Raw genomic sequence first — 26079 nt, 5'->3', positions numbered from 1 at the left:
CCACCCATTTAACCCTCAAATGGGTCATACAAGTTTCAAATGAACAAAACCCTAGCATAACCAATTAAAACTCAAAACATAGAGTTAAAACTTACCAACACTATCCACTTGTAGCTAAGAACAAGGAGAACAACTTTAATTCTTGCTCCAAGGTTTGATTCACAAATCTCCACTCTCAAATCTCACTTGAAATCAAATGGGTTTTTAAGTTTTGAGAGAAATTAGAGAAAGAAAATGGAAAAGAAATGGATAATAGAGGATAAGTGGCTGAGACTTAAAGTCTCCATCAGATCTATACGTGAAAAGACGATTATACCCTCAATTTTACCCTTTTAAAAACAGAATTCGGAGTCAGCAACCCAGGAAGGTCGCGACGCGACCCCCATTATCGTGGCGCGGAATTACAAGTAAATTTTGATCTAATTATCGGGCCTCCTGAATTTGTTTTGAGTTCAATGTCGTGGCGCGACAAAGGCTTCCGCGGCGCGGCAAAGGCCTGCGCCTGATCACTTCGCTAACTTAAACTCAAACAATGATTTATATAACTTGTACACCTCATTCACTCTTCCTATGCACGTCTAAACTTCAACTTTAAGTCTCACACGACTTACATCATCGCAACACATACAAATACTTATACATGCGTATATACTATATATATATATAAATATATATATATATATATATATATATATATATATATATATATATATATATATATATACACACACACACCCATATACACAACAACAAACACTCAAACTCAATTAATCACATAAACGCACAAGTTATAAGTTTGTACCTTTAAATATGTACGGGAAAAATGGGATGTTACACACAATCACTAAGTAGACAAGGAACAATAAATTCACTCGGATCACCCAACCTGAGTGGAGGTTTCGGTGGAACTGTCTTCACCGAGTTTACTTCTATAGTTTTTGTTTCTTGCACTTTCTTATTCTTCTTCTTCTTTTCAGAGGTATCACAAACTTTATTACCTATTACTTGCTCATACTCAACTCCTTTTCTTGAAAACGGGATGGGTGGTCTGTATGGTGTAACTACTGGCTTTACATACTCGGGTGGTGGTGGTGTTGTAACTTCTTCATCTTTACTCACATCGAAAACCTTCCCATCTTCTGATGCTGGTTTTTCAGAATTCGATGACACCATATTAACATTCTCATTCTGAGGATTTACTTCAGTATTACTCGGTAGCTTTCCTTGTTCCCTCTCACTCATCATGCTAGCAAGAGTACCTACGTGTTTTTCTAGATTCAAAATGGAAGCTTGTTGAGTTCTTAATGACTGATCAAACCTCTCATTTGCTTGGGTTTGAGATGTAATAAATTGTGTTTGAGATTCCATTAGCTTTGCCATCATTTCTTCCAGATTTGGCTTTTTCTCTTCGGTTTGTTGTGGTGGTTTATATAAGCCAGGTCTTTATTGATTGAAAGTGTTGTTTTGAGTTGATTGATTATTAGGACCTTGTTGGTTGTATGAGTTATTGTTGGGTCCATTTGGATTGTAAAGAATGTTTTGATTTCGATTGAAGTTTGGCCTTGGCGGTTGATAATTATTTTGATAATTATTTCCCGGCCTTTGGTTCATGTAGGAAACATTCTCACGTTGTTCCATCGTTTGTTCAATGTGATAATCTTTTGTTAAGTGTGGTCCACCGCATTGCTCACAACAGATTCGTATTGCGTGAATATCTTTAGTCATCTTTTCCATTCATTTCTCGAAAGCATCTATTTTTGCAGAAACGGAATCAAAGTCATGGCTAGAATCGGCTCTAGCTGCTTTAGATGAACGAAAGATATCTTTTTCCTGATGCCACTCATGTGAGTGGGAGGCTGTGTTATCAATAATTTTGTGAGTTTCAGTTGCTGTTTTCTTCATAATGGAACCACCAGCTGCTATGTCGATGTCTTTTCGTGTAGCAACGTCGACACTTTGGTAGAATATTTGTACTATTTGATAAGTGTCTAAACCGTGTTGAGGACATCCTCTTAACAACTTTTTGAATCTTGTCCACGCCTCATATAATGTTTCATTTGGGTTTTGCGCGAACGTAACAATTTCTCCTTGAAGTCTCACGACTTTAGATGCCGGAAAGAATCTTTTAAGAAAATTTTCAACTAAGACATCCCATGTGTCAATCGCTCATTCGGGTAAAGATTCTAACCAATCTTTGGCTTCTCCCTTTAATGTCCAGGGAAACAACATGAGATAGATATGTTCATCCTCAACTTCTCTGATTTTGAATAGAGTACAAATCCTATTAAAGGTTCGAAGATGTTCGTTTGGATCTTCTTTTGGCGTACCACTATATTGGCATTGATTAGTTACCATGTGTAAGATTTGTCCCTTGATTTCATAATCTGGCGCATTAACATCTGGCTTAATAATGGCATGACCTTGGCCCGTGTGTATGGCTCTCATTCGGTCATCCATACTTAGAGGTTCCGTTACTTTCATAATTGAATTTGTTGAATCTGAATCACTAGAGGATTCTGATTTAATGGTTTCTTCCTCGACAATCTCTAGATGAGTAATTTGTGGTTCCGGAGGAATGATTAGTGGTTCAGGATCTCTGAATTGTCCTTGAATATCCTCCGGGTTCTCAATTGTGAGGTCGGGTTCAAAAAATGGATTATCGGAAATTTGAATTGGAGTACTTGGTCGACTAGATGATGATTCTAAAGAAAAATCAACGGCGATAATATTGGCTAGATGTCTTGATCGGGTAACAGGTGGTGAACGTATGAAAGGTGATGAACGTTTTGCTCGGTGCATTCACTGAATATCCTATTAGTTATAAAGATAAAAATTATTAAAGTTACCAAATTAATAGACTTTTATGCTTTTGCCCACGTTTCGAATAGCCAAAAGATGCAGCAGGGAGTCAGGATCCTTTAAGTCGAAAAATCCACAACTCAGCACTAACAAATCCAACTATTATTACGAAGCAGAAAATTTGGATGTCTATCAATTTAATCGCTTAAAATAATTTTCGTCAAAATTTAAAGAAAATAAAGAAAATTCTATGTCCTATAAACTAGAGCGTAGAAATGAGAAAGAAAAAGCAGCGCGTCGAAAATCGTCAGAAAGAAAAATGTCAAAACTTAAAAGTCTAAAAACTAAAAATTAAAACTTGCGTCTAAAGGTATTAAAGCTTAAAAGGAATTCTATATCAAAAACGGCAATAACTTAATTAGGCACTAAAATCTATTAAATACTAAAGCGATAAGCGACGTCGCAAAATTCCAAAGCACTTAAATCTTAATCTAAAGAAAAAGCACTTATGAGATTTTACGGCAAAGCCTAAAAATCTAGAAATACTACGGCAAAATACTAAGGTTAAAACTATATATTACGGACGATAATTATAAAGACTACGTACTAAATAATAAAAAGATACAAATTATAAAAGGATATAATCTAAAAATGATAAAAATATTATTTTACAAAAATATTATTTTTATATATTTTTTTTATAAAAGTATTAATCTATATAAATACTAATAATAATAAAACTTAATAAAACAAATTAAAACTAAAACTAAAACTAAATATTAATTTAATAAACCCTAATTAAATTAATTAATATTAAACTAAACCCTAATTTTGCATTAAATGCGTTTAAGGTTTCCTGTCAGACAGGCCTACGCGATCGCGTGGTATTTTGTCTGTTTGGCTCCGCGATCGTGGAGTATGCAGGTTCAGTTGTTGTTGTAGGCTCAAAATTGTTCGGGTTTTTTTTTTTAACAATTTAAAAGATAGATAATTTAATAAAAATAAATTTATATTTTAAAATCTAAATAAAAATACTTTTTAAAGACAGTCTTAAATATATATATATATATATATATATATATATATATATATATATATATATATATATATATATATATATATATATATATATATATATATATATATATATATATATATTCTCTTTAATTTTTTTAACACTTATTACTAAAACAAAATATTTTTACAAAATAAGAAATAATATATTTTTACAAAAATATAGCTTATAAAAATATAGCGTTTTTCACCGAGTCCCCGGCAGCGGCGCCAAAAACTTGATGTGTGCGAGGGGTAGTACGAAATACTATTATTTTTATTACAAAATACGATACAATTTACACAAGTTTTATTTATTTATATAGATGGGATATACTTAAACCTTGCTACAACACTATAGGCAGTGTACCTAATCGTATAGTAGTGTAGTTCTTAGTAAGTCCGGTTCGTTCCACAGGGAGACGGCTTATTGCGTACACTATATTTTTAAAAAATTATATTTGTATATATATATATATATATATATATATATATATATATATATATATATATATATATATATATATATATATATATATATATATATTAGTAATATAGTAGTAGTATTATTATAAAAGGGGGTTTTACCGTTTAATGACCGGTTTGTCGATTTTAAATAAAGCGTAAAGATAAATGATGATAATATAAATGACGGAATTTAAATTGCGATAAAGTAAATTGCAGTAATTAAAATGACAGTAAATAAAGGTACGATGAAATATGAAATAAAAGTATTATGCTTATTTAAACTTTCGTAATCATGATGTTTGACGTTTTAATTTTAATTAATTGTTACCCGGGTTAATTATCCTTTGTCCTGGTTTATTTGATACCTATCTGGTTTTTGTCCATAATAGTCCATTGGTCATAATTATAAAATGCTCGTCAAATTAACCTTATTTTCGAAGTCAAACATTCCAACTAATTAGGGATTCGAACTGTAACAAGGTTTTAATACTTTGTTAATAATTACACCAGGTTATCGACTGCGTGTAATCCAAGGTTTTAATACTTTGTTAACAATTACACCAATTACCCTTGTATGTAATCCACCCCTGTTTTAATAAGATATGAACATTAATTTACCCACTTAATCAGTTTGAATAATCAATTACCCAACCCGAATAATTAATTAAATGATCATAAAAGATGTCATATAAACGTCACTAAATAGGACATGCATAATCATTTAATAATTATTAGACTAACTAATTTGAAGATAGGTTCGACAGATTCTAATGAGTTGTCATTCGATTAGACAATACCCCCATCTATTAATAGTTCATAGTCCAATGTCCACAAGTGTCGGTCTTTTGTCCAAACCCGAATTATGGTACAAAATCCAATAACCCCGTCTTAAATATTTAGTCAAACATCACGATTACTTCGGCTCAAATAAGCATAATAATAACTTAGTTACGAGTCATTAATTTAAAAAGGAAGAACATAGCTTACAGTGGTTATTAATCGCGTAGCGTTACACGGACAGAACTCCGACTTTAAAACCCGTAAAACATTTCTTACAATAACCCAACTAAATCATAATTTATTATTAATCTTAAATTAAAATTAAAATTATAATATAAATATATTACATATAGAGATTGAGAGATTAGAAAAAGGTGTAGGTAACTCGGCAGAATTAGTGGCTATGTATAGGAGATTTATAACACTTGCAGCTCCGCGATCGTGGTACTTTTGTGCCTCACAGCTTCGCAATCGCGTAGGTCCTGATTCCAGCTCATTCAACAATTTAAACGTGGGCTGCTGTTAATTTTCTAATATAATATATATATATATATATATATATATATATATATATATATATATATATATATATATATATATATATATATATATATATATATATATATTATATTCTTGTGCATAGTTGACTTGTAATTTTAGGTCCGTTGACTTGTGCGTTGATGCTCGGTTTACGTCTCGGTTCCGGATTTTCGAACACCTTTTCGTATGCTTAGATATCTTGTACTTTGCGTTCCGCGACTTGTACTCTTGTAATTTTTAGACGTTTCTCATCAATAAATTGAACCACTTGGATTGTATCTTGTACATTTGAGCTTTTTGGTCATTTGCGTCTTCAAATCGTCGATTCTTCTTTTGTCTTCGCACTTATTTATTTAAACAATTATTACATAAAAATAGAACAATAGTAACTAAAAGCTTTACATATTGGAAGGATATTGATACTAAATATATGTTCATTTAGAGCACTATCAATGATTCTTATGGAAGAATGTATATCCCTGTGAAAGTAGTGAGTACGGTTAATGATTCTTGAATCAAAATTGAAGAATATACAGTGTAACATATTAATCGTGAACTTATATATTTCTCGGATATTACCTACCGTTAAAAAATTCACAAGTAATATTTTGAACAGAAGAATTTTACTACAGCCTTTATGAAATATATATATATATATATATATATATATATATATATATATATATATATATATATATATATATATATATATATATATATATATATATATATATATATATATATATATATATATATATATATTCTTCGGATGTAATACGAATTTAATGAGTTAATATACTATTAAACTCATTTGATTTTTGACTGGAACTAGAAATTAATAATCTCTAAAACATTATAGATTACATAATCTTCGCGGAGTATTTCATTAATGTAATCAATACTTCATTATCTATTCTTATTGATATTCCTCGGTGAATAATGTTGGTGCTCGTGGAATTCTTGTGAGTTTTGCAAGGTACGAATGATGTTTTCTGGAAAGTTTCAAGTACATCGAAAATGAAAGTGCAAAATCAAACATGTATTTGAATAATACACTTGATTTATTATGAAATGGAATCTATTAAGTCGAAGCAGAGATTATAGTTAACGATTGTTAAGTCATTAACTAAGGATGTACATCATAGCATATTAGTAACATGAACTAACCGAGTAGTACCTACCAGTTAAGATTCACACGTAATAGCTTAGTACGAAAAGATTTATTTTGATTTCAAAATTCATATATACATATAATTTCTTCAGGGGAAATGAGTTAATACTTCATAACTCGTTGATACAATATACGCGTTGTTGATTTGTGATGATGTTGGTGATTATGGAACTGGCGGAGCGTGTGATGTTATAGGTGCTGCTGGTGCTGACGATGCTGACGATATTGACGTGCTGGTGATGCTGACGATACTGACGTGCTGGTGATGCTGACGGTACTGTTGATGCTGCTTGTATAACAAGTCTAGCTTGTAAATAGCGCACCATTCCTGTCAGGGTTTCACTTCATTATTTCTATCCGCCCACTCATCTGATTTACAATTTGCACTAGAATATATAATCTCTAAAAATTTTAGGAACTACATATTCTCTGCAGAATATTTCTTCGATGAAGTTATGAATCAATACTTCATCGTTTGTTGTTGTTGGTATTCCTTGGTATCTACAGGGCGTATGACGTTGATGCTCGTGGGATAGATTGTGAAGTTGAGGTTTGTGATGCGGTTATTGTTGGTGGTGGTAATGGTACTGTTGGTGTTGTTGTCGGTGGTACTGTTGATGCCGGTGGTGCTTGTGATGCCTGCAAGTTATGCATCATATTCTCCAAAGCCACTACTCGAGCGCGAAGCTTGTTGACTTCTTTTATTACACCGGGATGATTGGCGGTTCGGACGAGCGGATGAATAAGTTCTAGAATTTGAGATAATATATAATCGTGGTGAGATACTCTGAAAATGAGAGAGAAAATGGTATTTCGGACTGGTTCGTCGGTAAGGCTTCAGGTTCTACGCCAATAATTTGGTGGATGGAAGGGATCACCTTCTTCTTGTCTCCAATGATTAAGTAGGCTACGAACCCATCCCCAATTTATCCAGAATAGGTGATGGCTGATTGGTTGATCCATTCATGTCACAATGCTTTCAGAGCTCAGGTAGAATTTCATATCGGAAGAGCTATCGGAATCTAGGCAATTTGAACTAGATGCGGGATCCATCTTGTATAATTAGGGAAATGATTTTTAATATGAAATAGATTATAGGATTTAGATTGGTATTCTTCAATACATAATTTACATATGTATATATAATATCAAAATCCCATAAATTACGGAGGAATCTTCGGAAGATGTCAGACCAAGTTTACAGTAACAGATATGCTAAGATATGAATTCATCTGTACACTATCTATGCAATAAATGCAGGAAAAACGTATATAGACTTAAGAATGATAAGCAAGTAATTTCCGACAAGGAATGATAAGCAAAAATCGGTAAAAATAGATACGGTCATAGTCCAGACTCACTAATGCATCCTAACAATTACCAGTTAAACACACTAATGTAAATTCTGGTTCCCTATGACCTCAAACTCTGATGCTAACTGTAACAACCCTTCAAAATCGCTATTGACGTGGTACGTTATTCATTGATTTCATAGTGAGGTTTTGACCTCTACATGATACGTTTGGTAAACATTGCATTCTTTTGAAAAGGCACACCATAAATGAATATCTAATTCCAAGGTTTTCGACATCTGATGATTTCTACATATAGACAATCAACGTAAATAATAGTTTACAATAATACATCCGTTGACAATGCAGTCAAAATAAGATACATGGTGATGATTTTTGTGAATGCAAAGTTTTCTCGAATAAAGAATGTATGACTCCATGCACATAGCTTGTATAACGTATAAGCAAACAGCGGAAGACTTCTAGGAACCTGAGAATAAACATGCTTAATAGTGAGTTCATAGCTTTAATATTGCGCATACTCTGTATATAAAGGTGGATCACAAGATTTCAGTTATTTCATCCAAAACGTTTATCAAAATGTTCTACGAAATTGAGCACCCTGGTAACTAAACTGAACGTATATATAATAAGTACCCCTGTTTTAACATACATGCAACCAACATGTACAATACACGCAAACCAACGTGTACTAAACTCAAATAATATACGTCCGCTTTATAGTTCATGCTAGGGTCTCTATACCTGGAACGGACGGGGATGTCAAGCCCTATGGATCCATATATAACTACTCGCGCCCACTAGTTCTTATAACCGGCAGTTACTAGTTACCAAAGCTAAGGGATTTTTGGTTCAAACTCAGTGTAGAATTAAGTATGTACTTGTGTCCATTGTTTTTAAAATAAAGTGCATGTATTCTCAGCCCAAAAATATAGATTGCAAAAGCAATTAAAAAGGGAGCAAATGAAACTCACGGTTCAATATTGAGATTGAATATTGTAGGCAAATTGCGTAGACGTAATGATAGTGGATGATTGTATGGTTAGTCTTGGATTCACGAACAATACCCCGAATAATACCCAATATTTCCTTAGTTTAAAACGGTTTGAAACCCGAATTAAAACACCCTCGTATATACCTTATTATTATTAAACTTAAATTAAAATTAAAATTATAATATAAATATATATATTACAGAAGGATAGAAAGAAAGAGTGTGATGGTGTGTGTAACTCTTCGAACAAACTGGCCTTTTTATAGTACATTTTTTATTTTGACTGCTCCGCTATCGCGGAGTTTTTGTGCCTTACAGCTCCGTGATCGCGAAGGTGCGCATTTTCAGCTCAGAAATATTTGTTCACTATCTTGTCGACATAATTAATAATTATATATATATATATATATATATATATATATATATATATATATATATATATATATATATATATATATATAATATATATATAATTATTTATATATTATATTATATTCCTGTGCATAGTTTACTTGTAATTTTAGTTCCAATGACTCGTGCGTTGACTCTCGACTTATGTCCCGGTTCCGGTTTCTCGAACGTCCTTTCGTATGCTAAGAAAACTTGTACTTTACGTTTCATGTATTGTACCTTTATCAATAACAAGACTCAAATCAATGGAAAACTATCTCACTCGAAGTGTAACTTAGTCATTTGAGTGTTTTGGTTATTTACGTTCTTAAATCATTTTCTCGTTATTTATAATTTCTAAAGTTTATAACAATAACAGATAATGATAATAACTTTACTAATCTTAAAGTTTTATAATATGTTTCTACTTCTCGTACTTTTGACACTAAATCTAATAAATATTATAAAGTTTAGTTTTCTAAACTAATCATATTCAAATCTATTACTAGAACGTATGTTTATTTTAAATCCTCATCTGTTTGTTTTAAATTTATTTAATAACAATCGAATGTTACTCTATTTTACTAATATATCTTGTTTATATATATATACACGTTTAAACTAACACATTTTATTACAAATATGTTATCTAAAACAATTTAGTACAACGTTATACGTTTAATACTTCGTTAAGGTCTCCAAGTCATATTCTTAATTAATAGATTTAATTACTTAATAGATTATATCAATCAAATCGTTTAATGTTTTAAAAAAATTTCTCAACTTACTACACACACACACACAGAGAGAGAGAGAGAGAGATATATATATATATATATATATATATATATATATATATATATATATATATATATATATATATATATATATATATATATATATATATAAAATGTTCGTGAATCGTTGAAAATAGTCGAAGAGTAATTGAATATATGAACACAGTTTCAAAGTTTTTGAGACTCAACATTACAACTTTGCTTATCGTGTCGGAAATATTTAAAAATTAAGTTTAAATTTGGTCGGAAATTTTCTGGTCGTCACATATTAGTAATAACAAATACTTCTTTAAAAAATTAAAAATTAAAATACAATTATTATACGAAAGTTGTACAATATGCCTCAAAATTTCTACATGTGTTTACGGGGTGTTTCATAAAAGATAGTACTATTTGTTTTAAAGATTGTACATATGGTCATGAGGGTGTTTTATCATAAGATTGTACATAATGCTTCAATTATTGTACATATGATCATAGGGTATTTTACAATTAAGGTTGTACATAATACTTTAAATATTGTACAAATGATAATGAGAGTGTTTTATCATAAGATAAGATTGTACATAATGCTTCATATATGTAAGTAACTAGAGGGGGGTGAATAGTTACTTGATACATTTTTAACACTTTTTCGATTGATCACCAAATTTGATTTAACTTTGATCAACCAACTCAACTCAAACTTGATGCGTGTAGTGTATATGTTCAAAATGATAAATGAAGTAATGTAAAGAACATAGACACAAGGATTTATAGTGGTTCGGGTGGATGTTAACTAATCCACGTTAATCCACTCCCCGATTACACTAATCGGGATTTGTTGCTTCACTAAGCACTTTTCTCCAAACCCGGTGGAGATCCGATTTACAAGTCTTCAAATTCTTTGGTAGACAACAAACCTAATATTTCTATCCCTTTGAAAGATCAACTCTAATCTAGATCAACTTGTCTTCACCTTGGATAAGTATTAATCTCCAAATAAGATTAATCAGCTTCCTAAGTCCCTTTAAGGAAGTAGATCACTAAGCTAGCCTATGCTTCTACTAATTGAAGTTACAAGACTTATACACTTTGCAATGATGATCCTAACACAATACTAGGACATACATCACAATAAGTAAACTCACAAGATTAATGATTTTGATTAGTAAGTTTACAACAACCCAATTCTATATCTCTAAGATTATAGAATCTTCTCTTGCTTGATCACATTTGAGTAGTAATTGATGCACTTGTGATCACTGGAAATAAGCCTTTGAAATATGCAAGAGGGTCAGCTTCAAATGCTCTTAAATGTTTGCCTTTTGTAGTGGGATTCAAAAAGTAGCCGTTGACACACGGTTGCCTTCACGGTCGACCGTGGTGCGACCGTGCATGCTCCAGTCCAAATTTGGTATCCGTTGTATAGCCATTTGACTCAAATTTGAACACCATATTTTAGCACCTTTACTCCTTCTAGCACCTGCAAAAGAAACCAAACATCCTATACAAGTACTATATGCATTAAATGTGTGAGATTTGGTCTTAATGCATGAAAGTGACTAATCATTCCAAAAGTGGCAAACCCAACATTCTTGGAGAAGTGTCTTGATTGATATTTTGGGAAATCTTAGTTTGGTCAAGACTTAGTTAGTCACTTTAATACCCTTGGTTCAATTCTAAAGACTAGTCACTATGTCATTAACTTTCTAGTTCCAATTAATCACAAGTCATGTTCTTTTTGAGTTTAGTTTAGAGATTAATTGAATAATGTCTCTATAAGATAATCATGAAGTATGTAGAGACATCAAAGTTAAGTCATAAGCAATCACTCTTAGTTACTTAGACTAGACCAAATAGACAATTGACTATACTTTCATTGTGAACCATATTACACTTAATCTATTGAAGTAGGTTAGTTACTTGAATCCTAACTAGTGAGCACATAGCAAACATATTAATCAAGTTGACAAGTTTATGAGTATTAATCATATTAGCAAGTAGCAAGTAATACTCAAATATCAAGAGATAGTTATTCTAGAATCAATCAAATAGATATTTGCACAACTTATAATTCAAGCTTTAACAAGTTTAAGTGCAATATAACATATTGCTTGATTAATGTGTAAGCACACATTAATGTCCAACACATGCACAAGGGAAGAGCAATCTCTAGTTGAGACTTGGTGACCATCCTTAATGTATCTAAGTGTGTTTTAGGATTACAAGTCATTACTAGTTAACCTTGAGAGCATTGTTCCTCATTTAGCCTTAATTAATCACTAAGTCATTTCTAATAGCAATTATTATTCTAGTGACATTGGCTTAAGTGTGTTGGTACTTGATGATCATACTAAGAATATCTAGATAAGAATTAAGATCACAAGGTGTTGATTAACACTTATGTGTTATGCCTAATCTTGGTTAATTTGTCATTAAAGTGTCATTAGGCGTAATTAATCACAATTAGTGTTTTTATGACCAAAACTCAATTGAGTATGGAGAAGGCATCTATTCTAAGCATGTTGAGAAAGGTTTCATGAATTATAGATGTCGGAAACTAGTCAAACTTTATTTGGTCGAAAATGGTAACAGAGAAAACTGCGGTCGCACCGTGGTTGACCGTGGTGGCGACCTTGCAACTTGTTTTCACAAAACTGCGTTGCAATTCAGTTTAGGGTTTCACGGTTGGCTATGCGGTCGACCGTACCTCGATCGTGTGTTTAGCTGAACTTTTAATTTAATTCTTTAACCTATGTTTGACTTGGTCGTTTGCAAGATAAAGTATGGATTAGTGACCTTGCGTGTTTTATGTTAAGATGTTAGTCATTACTTTTGCATATGTATGTGTCATCATCAAAACATATTCTTTGGTTAATCATACTTAAGTTTATCGTTTAGTGCATTAACCAACATTCAACCAACAATATATTATACGATTAACATCTTAATATTTTTATTAAATACAAGTGATTATTTTCATGAATCATCGTGTGGGCTTAAAATTGTTATGTTTATTTTGGATATTTTAAAGATTGAATAATTATTATTTATGACATCATCATTATATAGATTTATTAGATACCATAGCTTTTTTTTGACTGAGAAGGTTGTGATTCATAATTGATCGACGACCAAGAAACGCTCAACTAAATGAATGTGTCACAATGTGTAAGAATATTCATATTTTTTTTTATATATTCATCATAGAAAATATTAACAACATATTAATGGTTGTGTACCCGTTAACGGGATTTTTTTTTCAATAAATAGACATTAAATTCGAGTGACATACGAATTATAAAATATATAATATAAATAATAAAAAAGCAACCCATTAATAACAGGAAGTTTGAAGAGGGGTTGAATACAATTTTTTTAATGACATAATCTCAACGAATCACGGTTATCCTTAGACGAAGTAGATAACCGGTTGATACATATTACACTTAGATAGCTTTCGAAATGAAGTTTATACAAGGTTTGGACTCTGTCGATAAAATACTCACACCACTAATTAATATAAAAGTGGAGTACATCTATTTATTGAAGTCCTAGTAACCGAGTAATAGATCAATTGTCCACAAGTACAAAGAATGTTTGTACTTAGCCGAAAACTATGTTAGGAAGCACGTGGCTCCCTTTTCCTCTTCGGTAGCTATTTGCAGGAATACCCCAAAAGTGTTCACACATCCTATGTGAATAAACAAATGGAATATTGGGTTTCCTAGGCGTTGACAAAGTATTAACCATGAATTGTGCATGGGTTAAACTTCTGCATTCCTTTGTTGTCCTGTAAGGTCACTTGTCAACCGCCGACGCGTGTCTTTTTCTGTTCAACTTCGTCTTCGATGTTAGTTGAATAGTATCCTTGATGTAGACAACACGGTAAACAATTATGCGTGCATTGAAGTAATTTATCTAATTGTTGTCCGTTCCTCTAGTCAGTGCTGGTTCTTCTCATGCTGGTTATTCATAAGATCTTCTTGCTGGTTAAACATACATCATATGCTGGTTGTGAAGAACCCTTGAATCTTTAACTATCTTGTGTTGATAGTGAATGCAGCACTCCAACTCACTCAGACACATCAGTTCTTAAAAATAGATAAGTAAATTTATGTTGGCTTACACATTACAACTAGTGTTTATAATAATGATTTGTCATAATTAAAATTTTAATTATTTAAAGGACTCAACAAGCTTAAAGGTTTGTTATCCGGGTCTAATTTCCTCTATACGAGAGTCAGTCAAAAATAAGAAATTAGATTATTAATCTAGGATATCTCAAAATAAAAAATAAATAAAAAATAAGCCTGTTAAATTGAGATAGGAGAGTATGTAATATTCTACAGAGTAGTATCTAATATGTGTTTAATGTGCTAAATAAATATTACATGTGCTAAATAAATATTACATTACCAATTACCAATTATTGATCAACACATGTATTTATAATGTATTATATTAAATATTAATCTATTAAATAAGGTTATATTACTCCGTTCATCTCAAATCAGTTATTCACATACTAAAAACACGTACATTAAGAAAAAAAATACCCGTCACATGTATTTTTTTGTTAACTTTCCAGTCTGATCCATTACTTTTTACCTATTTTTTTGTCTCACATTAATAATTAATAAAGTGGGGGTACAAATAATTTAGTCACATTATTCTTTTTCATTTATGAAAGTAGACAATTAATTTGAAACACCACAAATTGAAATAATGAACAATAGATATGTGAATGGGGGAGTATTTATTCAATATCTTGAAACGTTAATCTTCTACCATAATATTACGAACATAACGAAAATTAAGTAAATATCCAATTCGTAAGAATCATCATTCACGAGGTCTTCCATATCTTCATGTAAGTGTCAATAATCAGGCTTGCATATGAATAGGTAAAATAAATGGAGTATCGTTAATTTTCTTGACGGAGTTCTTACTTAAGAATAACGAAACTCCTCGTTCTGATTAACATTTAATAAAACAAGCTTTTAAACGTCAAAATAAACATAGATTACCTAAAATAGAAAATTGAGGTAAAAATATTACATTTAATGAAATTTGCCATATTTTTAATGTACAGGTAATTTATGCATGTCCAAATATCTTAAGGACACTTTTTAGGACTGTCCTGAAAAAAATTTCTTATTATTAACTAACGTATAAAAAAGTATTAACATAGTAAACATGTATATAATCGTGTATAAAGTTGTTAACATAGGGTTATTTATTAATGTGTATAAGTTGTCAACATAGCACTTATGTATTGACTTTATAATGATATGGTTATTACATTACACAATACTTTAACACATGTTTACAACAATTTTAACCTCTTTTTTAAACAAAGATTCACTACTACGTTATATTAGTCCCTTCAACTATGATTATATGAAATTAAAATGGCTTATAATTTAACGATATGTGAAAAACATTTTCAACCAAGAGAGTAAAAATTCAAATTTTGTAGTTTTTAATTGTGCATAAATTCGTATTTAATGTGTGATTTTACCTATAAAAACTACGACTCATCTTTATATCTCGAAACAATAACTACTAAGTGGATATTAGAGTGCTCCAAATGGTGGTTGCTTTGGAGTCGCCCAGCTGCCCGCCCACCTGGGCGCCGTTGGCAGTGGGCCGCCCAAGCCTTCACCTTGTACTTTGTGAAGACCCGTCCTTATCCCCTGGACGAAATCTTCAACATTTAGTTCCATTGCGATGATCGACTCCAAGTAATGTCCTTATCATGAGTAAATGCACAGCGGAAGACTCAACTTGTACCTGAGAATAACATGCTTTAAAATGTCAACATAAAGTTGGTGAGATATATAGGTTTGATGCTAGCAGCGTTATAACTATGGACCACAAGATTTCATATAGTTAAACATTTTAATAAAAATATTCTAAGTGGTTGAGCACTTGGTAACCATACTTAACATTTAATCACGTCGCATATTCCCTTTATTATGAAATCTTACTACACTGTACCAAGTGTAGTCACGAAACGAAGTACTGTGCAACCATTGAATACTGGTCGTCCAGTCCGGTTGGGGTTGTCAGGCCCGATAGATCTATCAACAGGATTCGCGTTTACAATACCGCTGTAAATATTAGTTACCAAGCTACAGGGAAGTATGCCAGTGGTACAACTCAACGTAGAATATATTTTTCAGTTACTTGTGTCCATATTGTAAAACATAAAATACATGTACTCTCATCCCGAAAATATTTAAAGTTTAAAAGTGGGACTATATACTCACCTAATGTATTTTGTAGTAAAAATACATATAACATCATTGATCAAGTATAAGGTTGGCCTCGGATTCACGAACCTATATCATTTGTATGTATATATTAACACATATAATATCATTTAAACAAGTTCGTATATTAATATTTATTAATAAAAACTTAGTTATATCTAATTAGATAAATACTTAAAGTTTATATTTTAGATTCATATTGAAGTGGTTTAATTAAAATATATAATGTATTAAAGTTTATATATATATAATTATATTAAAGTATTTTCATATGTTATGTGTAACTTAAATAATAATAATATTTTAGTTTTAAAATATTAGTATGTAATATGATATATGTAGATACTAAATATTTGTTTGTTAATATTATATTAATACTAAAATAATGATAGTATTAATAAAAATAATGATAATTCTAATAATAAAAAAAAATATATTTTTTTTAAAAAAAAAATAATAATAAATGATAATTTTAATAGTAATAATGAAAATTTTATTACTAATAATAATTTTAATAAAAATGATAATAAAAATATTAGTTTTAATAGAACTTGATATTCCTTATAATTTTAACTATTATGATCATAATGATTATAATAATAATAATAATAATTCTAATAATAATAATAAGAAGAAAAAGAAAAAGAAAAAGGAAACTACCTTCTAATGGATTTGCTAAAAAAAATGGCTAGGAGGGGACTTGAACCCGCGACCTATTGCTACCCAAACAACAACCCAAACCATCACGCTGCTCCTCCTTTTCTGATTTATGTCACGATTTAAATTTATTTAACGTTTACTGCTGTTCTTTTTCTTCATTAACTTTAAACGGCCCAACTTCTATATCGGCCCAAACAACCAATTAGAATCCAATCCGAGTTTTGTGGTTTCAATCTGGTTTTTCTATTTTAATTCCTTAATCTAGTGGACCAACTAATAAAAGTATGAAGTTGTTAGATCAGTGTATACCCAAGGTGGGTTCCATGACTTGGACAGTATCCACTTACGGCCAATCAATAAAAAAAATATAATCGAAATCATGTCATATCATTATTTATATCATTGCCATGATTATCTTTATTATCATAACCATCATCATTAACGTTTTCTTTATTCCCCAAAATTGTTACGGTAACAAAACAGAAATAGATAATCTCGAGCAGCAGCAGTAGGTATAAGATAATGGTGGTGGTCTAAATGGGTTTGGGTTGTAGTGATTCGATGAAACTGAAATGGTTGTGTGTTGTTTTAAATCGATAGTAGCGGTGTCGTGGTGGTGTAGGGTGGTGAAAGGTCACGAAGGAGAAGAGATGGGTGAGGTGTTTAAGGTTGAAGATGAAGAGTGATGGTTGGTTGTGTGTTCTTCGGTTCAACATAGAACTACCTGTATTGATATGAAGATTGAGGTGACGTTTTTGGTGGTTAAGGTGTAAAGTGGTGGTAGTTAAGTGTGGCGATAGTGAAGGTTTCATGGTGGTGGTGACTTCTCAAGAAACAGAAACAATAAGACAGGTGGCGGTTTAGATGGTTCACGAAGGATGATTGTAGAGAAAGAGATTTTGAGAGAAAAGAAAGAGGTATAGTGGCTGTGGGGTGGTCGATGAATTGAAACTCATGTTGGTGTGTGTTGTTTCGTCACAAAAGAAATAGCAACGGTAGGACTAATATTGGTTTTGTTGGGTTTCAGTTTCAAGGTGATTAGCCGATGGTGATTGTGGTGGTATTTAAATCAGAATAATTAATAGGAACAAGCAAAGTGGTTTACCACGGTACGAGAATTCATAATGATCTGAGGTTGATCTAATGGTAGTGGAGTGCTTCGGTTTAAACTGAAACGCGTTAAAGTGATAGGTTGTGGTTTAGGGTGTTCAAAAGGTAGTGTTTGGTAGAAGGAAGAGGAAAGAAGTGGTTGATATATGAATATGGTTTTTGTGGGTTTCTTCCTCTTTCTGTTTAATACTCTAAATATAAATGAGCAAGAATTCGTGGAAGTAATAGAATGATTGAAGGAATATTTGGAAATCAATAAAACTGTTTTTGTAGGGTTAAGGTGTCACAAAGATTCTCAACCATGGAGAAGAATACAAAAAATAAATAAAGAGATAGAGATGTTTAACATAATCAAATAATTAACTATCTTTATAATTTATATTTTACCATTAATAGTTAATGAATATAAATATAATAATACTTTTATTGTTATAAAAATAATACAAATAATAACATTGATAACAAATAATAATGTAAATAAAAATAATAATATATCAGATAATGATTTATAACAATAAAATAATATTTATAATATTATTAATAATAATATTGATATAACAAACTACGCGTATCAAATCTCATGTTATATTATATACATATACATCTACACATAAGTTCATATACATATATCTCTTTACAATTTAATTGTTCGTGAATCATCGAAAATGGTCAAGGGTAATTGATTAACCGAATATAGATTTCAAACTTTCTAGACTCAACATTTAAGATTTTGCTTATCGTGTCGGAAACATATAAGGATTAAGGTTTAAATTTGGTCGGAAATTTCCGGGTCGTTACAGTACCCACCCGTTAAATAAATTTCGTCCCCGAAATTTGGTAGAGGTTGTCATAAATAACAATAGGAATGTTTTCATGATGAATATGAGGTAATAATGAAGTTTTATCATTATTGAGAGATTTAGATAAAACAATTCGATTATGTGAAGCGCACAAGTGAAGCTATCACAAAAGAGTGAGATGAGTAAAAATATACTTGTTTTAACCAATGACGTGTTTAGAATTGATTTCCAAAATTTATGGAATTAAAGAAAATCTTACGTAATAAGATTTGGTTCTTCGGAGATTTAGTAAACATAATCTCCTTTGATTTAATGCGGTAATCTGTTTCGATTTCTTTGTCGGATATTTCACTATAAAACTACTCCCTTCGTTTATTCTTCCTGTCATCGAGTCAGACGAGTAATGGTCCGGGATTCGTAGGTATGAGATTTGGAATGTACATAGTTAATGCTTTAAGGAAGCAATGGTAATGGAACGATTTTGATTTATCAAGTTATTAGAATATCTTGGAAAAAATAGAACTATCAGGGTGATATGTTCCTAATATGTTTGGAGTTTGGATAGAATGTAAAAGCTGTGTAACATGGCATATGATGATGGTACTGTGAATCATCACATTCATTAGAAACATAACATGAGTTACTGTAATATAATGAAGTTGATCAAGTTTCATTATATTATACTAATTCATGCATCAGTTCCCAACACTGCTTCAGAACATTCCTATTTTAAACTTGAAGGTTTTAGAATTTAGAAACTAACACAGTTTCTTTTATGTTATAACGCAGATAGCGTAGAAAGATAATTAATATCGGACGAGAATACTTTGAAGATATTTTCATAATTATTGAGGATATTTTCAATGAAAGATACGATAATATCTTGGAATTTCTAATATCGAAGGATGATGATGAAGTTTTACCCGTAAGGGTTTAGATTCAGAAGCAAGGTGTTTGCTACATAATCGCCATGATTCTTAATGTACAAATTTAGTCCTTGTATTTTGTTTGGAGTCTCCTTCATGGTTTGCTCAATCCGGTTTTCAGTACCAAATTTTCTATCAAGCGTTTCTAGCACTTCCTTCTTTTATCATTAACTTTTGGTCATTATGACCATCTATAACATGCTGCTTCGTCAGCATTTTCAAAGTTAACGGATCTGGATCATCGGTTATCAAACTGAGGTGGTTTCAGAAGAATTGTGTTTTTAGATGGTTAAACGCTGATGATGGAATATAAAAGATTCTCCGGTAACGACAGCGAAAGAATAACGTGTATATATATCGAAACTAACCTTTCTGAGAAGTCGAGGTTAACTTGCTGGAGCTGTGACAAAATTGGCTAATTTGAAAAGGGATTGCAAAGTTATTTTGGGTAATAATAACACTAAAGAAATTAACACTGCTGCGTGTTAAACGTTGACTCAGTCTCCGAGAGTCTTACAGGAGCATAAGTCTTTTCTTCCGTAGATGAAACGCGGTTGGTTCATCCTCTCGATTGAGGGGTTTTCAAGAATCATGAAAGATTTGAACACGCATTGTAATTGTCGAGATACAAATGAGGTTTAAGATGAAATCAAGTGGCAAGCTTGAAGATTTATTTAGTTTCATATATTATAATCAATATTTTAATTTAATTCATTTTAATTGTCCAAAGTTAGCAGTCTAATAGTCCGATGGTTCAATGATTCATATATAATTTAATATATAATATTCGAATTAAATAATACGTATCGTGACCCGTGTACCGGTCTCAGTGTCGATCACAACTCAAAGTATATATATATTTTGGAATCAACTCCGACCCTGTATAGCCAACTCCCATCTTCACATATAGAGTGTCTATGGTTGTTCCGAAATATATATATAGATGGGTCAATATGATAAGTCGAAACCTTGTATACGTGTCCCGTTATTTAAAGTGCGGAATTTAAATAACAATAAATAAAATTGCGAGAATGTAAATTGCGATAAATTAAATGTTAGCTGGGAATAGTTAGCTAGGAACAGTTAGCGTGGAATCTTAACAGAATTTCAATTAGTTAATTCGTTTGTTTCTAACAAATTTTATTATATCCAATGTTTTCTTCATTATGCCACTTGTTGGATTCTGATAGGTCAAAATCCGAATATGAAATTTGAACGAAAATGGTTATTCCAGGGTGAGCGGATATGAATATCGGTGGTTATAAATAGAATAGCAAATGACCGTTGAATCAGATTCGAAGAATGTACAGTGTAACTTATTAATGTGAATTCTAAATATTCCTCGGGTACTACCCACCCGTTAAAATATTTTCATCATTAATAGTTTTGTACGAAGGAATTTTTAATTACAATCTTTATGAAAATATACTTGCATATATATTTTCTTCAAATGTAATTATGGATTTAATGAGTCAAACTCTCATTTGATTTATCATTAATACTAGATTACATAATCTCTAAAACTTTAGAAATTACATATTCACCATGTCGAACGAGGAAAAATGAGGTAGAATGATACGTAAAGCGAAGATAGTCGATGTAGATCAATGTGTAGAACGAAGTTCATACTCGAAGTACAGATGGTGATATTGAGGCGTGTAATATTGATATTCGAAGTACAGATTGTGATGTTGAGAGTTACGGCGCGGTTATGGTTTAGGGATGATAAGGGTACTGTCGACGTCGATGATGGTGGTACTGATTATGCTGTTGGTGCTGCTGCCGGTATTCGTAACCTTCGCACCAGGTTCTCCAAAGTCGTCACACGAGCGCGTAGTTAGTTAACTTCTTCTAGTACTACGGGATGATTGACGGTTGAAGCGAGCGAATGAATAAGATTCAAGATATTGGATAGTATATAATCGTGACAAGATACTCTAGCAATGGAAGAGAAAATAGTTTCTCAAACAGGTTCGCCGGTAAGTGCTTCAGGTTCTTCGCCAAGTGAGCAATTTGGTGAATGGAAGGGATCTCCGATATGAAATGATTTTCGAATAACGAATGATATTCTAACTATATAGAATATCCATATATATATTCTTAAAGATATCGTAGACTACAGAGAAAACTACGGCATATGACAAACAAGTCTACAAATGCGCTAAGATATGAATTTTTGTCTATACACTATCAATGCAGTAAATGCAGTAAGACGTGTCTAGACTTAAGAATGATAAGCAGGCAATTTCCTAAGGATGATAAGCAGATGTTCTCCGACTAGAAATGATAAGCAAAACTTTTGACATGTAGACACGGTCAAAGTCCAGACTCACTAATGTATCCTAACAACTACTAGTCAGACACACTAATGCAAGGCCTGGTTCACTAAGACCAACGCTCTGATACCACCTGTGAAGACCCGTCCTTATCCCCTGGACGAAATCTTCAACATTTAGTTCCATTGCGATGATCGACTCCAAGTAATGTCCTTATCATGAGTAAATGCACAGCGGAAGACTCAACTTGTACCTGAGAATAACATGCTTTAAAATGTCAACATAAAGTTGGTGAGATATATAGGTTTGATGCTAGCAGCGTTATAACTATGGACCACAAGATTTCATATAGTTAAACATTTTAATAAAAATATTCTAAGTGGTTGAGCACTTGGTAACCATACTTAACATTTAATCACGTCGCATATTCCCTTTATTATGAAATCTTACTACACTGTACCAAGTGTAGTCACGAAACGAAGTACTGTGCAACCGTTGAATACTGGTCGTCCAGTCCGGTTGGGGTTGTCAGGCCCGATAGATCTATCAACAGGATTCGCGTTTACAATACCGCTGTAAATATTAGTTACCAAGCTACAGGGAAGTATGCCAGCGGTACAACTCAACGTAGAATATATTTTTCAGTTACTTGTGTCCATATTGTAAAACATAAAATACATGTACTCTCATCCCTAAAATATTTAAAGTTTAAAAGTGGGACTATATACTCACCTAATGTATTTTGTAGTAAAAATACATATAACATCATTGATCAAGTATAAGGTTGGCCTCGGATTCACGAACCTATATCATTTGTATGTATATATTAACACATATAATATCATTTAAACAAGTTCGTATATTAATATTTATTAATAAAAACTTAGTTATATCTAATTAGATAAATACTTAAAGTTTATATTTTAGATTCATATTGAAGTGGTTTAATTAAAATATATAATGTATTAAAGTTTATATATATATAATTATATTAAAGTATTTTCATATGTTATGTGTAACTTAAATAATAATAATATTTTAGTTTTAAAATATTAGTATGTAATATGATATATGTAGATACTAAATATTTGTTTGTTAATATTATATTAATACTAAAATAATGATAGTATTAATAAAAATAATGATAATTCTGATAATAAAAAAAAATATATTTTTTTTTAAAAAAAAATAATAATAAATGATAATTTTAATAGTAATAATGAAAATTTTATTACTAATAATAATTTTAATAAAAATGATAATAAAAATATTAGTTTTAATAGAACTTGATATTCCTTATAATTTTAACTATTATGATCATAATGATTATAATAATAATAATAATAATTCTAATAATAATAATAAGAAGAAAAAGAAAAAGAAAAAGGAAACTACCTTCTAATGGATTTGCTAAAAAAAAATGGCTAGGAGGGGACTTGAACCCGCGACCTATTGCTACCCAAACAACAACCCAAACCATCACGCTGCTCCTCCTTTTCTGATTTATGTCACGATTTAAATTTATTTAACGTTTACTGCTGTTCTTTTTCTTCATTAACTTTAAACGGCCCAACTTCTATATCGGCCCAAACAACCAATTAGAATCCAATCCGAGTTTTGTGGTTTCAATCTGGTTTTTCTATTTTAATTCCTTAATCTAGTGGACCAACTAATAAAAGTATGAAGTTGTTCGATCAGTGTATACCCAAGGTGGGTTCCATGACTTGGACAGTATCCACTTACGGCCAATCAATAAAAAAAATATAATCGAAATCATGTCATATCATTATTTATATCATTGCCATGATTATCTTTATTATCATAACCATCATCATTAACGTTTTCTTTATTCCCCAAAATTGTTACGGTAACAAAACAGAAATAGATAATCTCGAGCAGCAGCAGTAGGTATAAGATAATGGTGGTGGTCTAAATGGGTTTGGGTTATAGTGATTCGATGAAACTGAAATGGTTGTGTGTTGTTTTAAATCGATAGTAGCGGTGTCGTGGTGGTGTAGGGTGGTGAAAGGTCACGAAGGAGAAGAGATGGGTGAGGTGTTTAAGGTTGAAGATGAAGAGTGATGGTTGGTTGTGTGTTCTTCGGTTCAACATAGAACTACCTGTATTGATATGAAGATTGAGGTGACGTTTTTGGTGGTTAAGGTGTAAAGTGGTGGTAGTTAAGTGTGGCGATAGTGAAGGTTTCATGGTGGTGGTGACTTCTCAAGAAACAGAAACAATAAGACAGGTGGCGGTTTAGATGGTTCACGAAGGATGATTGTAGAGAAAGAGTATTTGAGAGAAAAGAAAGAGGTATAGTGGCTGTGGGGTGGTCGATGAATTGAAACTCATGTTGGTGTGTGTTGTTTCGTCACAAAAGAAATAGCAACGGTAGGACTAATATTGGTTTTGTTGGGTTTCAGTTTCAAGGTGATTAGCCGATGGTGATTGTGGTGGTATTTAAATCAGAATAATTAATAGGAACAAGCAAAGTGGTTTACCACGGTACGAGAATTCATAATGATCTGAGGTTGATCTAATGGTAGTGGAGTGCTTCGGTTTAAACTGAAACGCGTTAAAGTGATAGGTTGTGGTTTAGGGTGTTCAAAAGGTAGTGTTTGGTAGAAGGAAGAGGAAAGAAGTGGTTGATATATGAATATGGTTTTTGTGGGTTTCTTCCTCTTTCTGTTTAATACTCTAAATATAAATGAGCAAGAATTCGTGGAAGTAATAGAATGATTGAAGGAATATTTGGAAATCAATAAAACTGTTTTTGTAGGGTTAAGGTGTCACAAAGATTCTCAACCATGGAGAAGAATACAAAAAAAAAAATAAAGAGATAGAGATGTTTAACATAATCAAATAATTAACTATCTTTATAATTTATATTTTACCATTAATAGTTAATGAATATAAATATATTAATACTTTTATTGTTATAAAAATAATACAAATAATAACATTGATAACAAATAATAATGTAAATAAAAATAATAATATATCAGATAATGATTTATAACAATAAAATAATATTTATAATATTATTAATAATAATATTGATATAACAAACTACGCGTATCAAATCTCATGTTATATTATATACATATACATCTACACATAAGTTCATATACATATATCTCTTTACAATTTAATTGTTCGTGAATCATCGAAAATGGTCAAGGGTAATTGATTAACCGAATATAGATTTCAAACTTTCTAGACTCAACATTTAAGATTTTGCTTATCGTGTCGGAAACATATAAGGATTAAGGTTTAAATTTGGTCGGAAATTTCCGGGTCGTTACAGTACCCACCCGTTAAATAAATTTCGTCCCCGAAATTTGGTAGAGGTTGTCATAAATAACAATAGGAATGTTTTCATGATGAATATGAGGTAATAATGAAGTTTTATCATTATTGAGAGATTTAGATAAAACAATTCGATTATGTGAAGCGCACAAGTGAAGCTATCACAAAAGAGTGAGATGAGTAAAAATATACTTGTTTTAACCAATGACGTGTTTAGAATTGATTTCCGAAATTTATGGAATTAAAGAAAATCTTACGTAATAAGATTTGGTTCTTCGGCGATTTAGTAAACAGAATCTCCTTTGATTTAATGCGGTAATCTGTTTCGATTTCTTTGTCGGATATTTCACTATAAAACTACTCCCTTCGTTTCTTCTTCCTGTCATCGAGTCAGACGAGTAATGGTCCGGGATTCGTAGGTATGAGATTTGGA

General features: G+C 31.4%; 1 non-coding gene across 1 annotated transcript; it reads left to right on the top strand.

Moving 5' to 3' along the window:
• Positions 1-1990: 1990 nt before the first annotated feature.
• On the top strand, positions 1991-2097 carry LOC139873965 (small nucleolar RNA R71). Its single transcript, XR_011767674.1, has one exon. It is a non-coding gene; the product is annotated as a small nucleolar RNA R71 (small nucleolar RNA).
• The last annotated feature ends 23982 nt before the right edge of the window (positions 2098-26079 follow it).

This window comes from Rutidosis leptorrhynchoides, chromosome 10 (genome assembly GCF_046630445.1).
Source record: "Rutidosis leptorrhynchoides isolate AG116_Rl617_1_P2 chromosome 10, CSIRO_AGI_Rlap_v1, whole genome shotgun sequence".
In the NCBI taxonomy this organism is placed as follows: Eukaryota; Viridiplantae; Streptophyta; class Magnoliopsida; order Asterales; family Asteraceae; genus Rutidosis; species Rutidosis leptorrhynchoides.
Note: the sequence above shows the minus strand (reverse complement) of the source record. Positions and strands in the feature narration are given on the sequence as shown.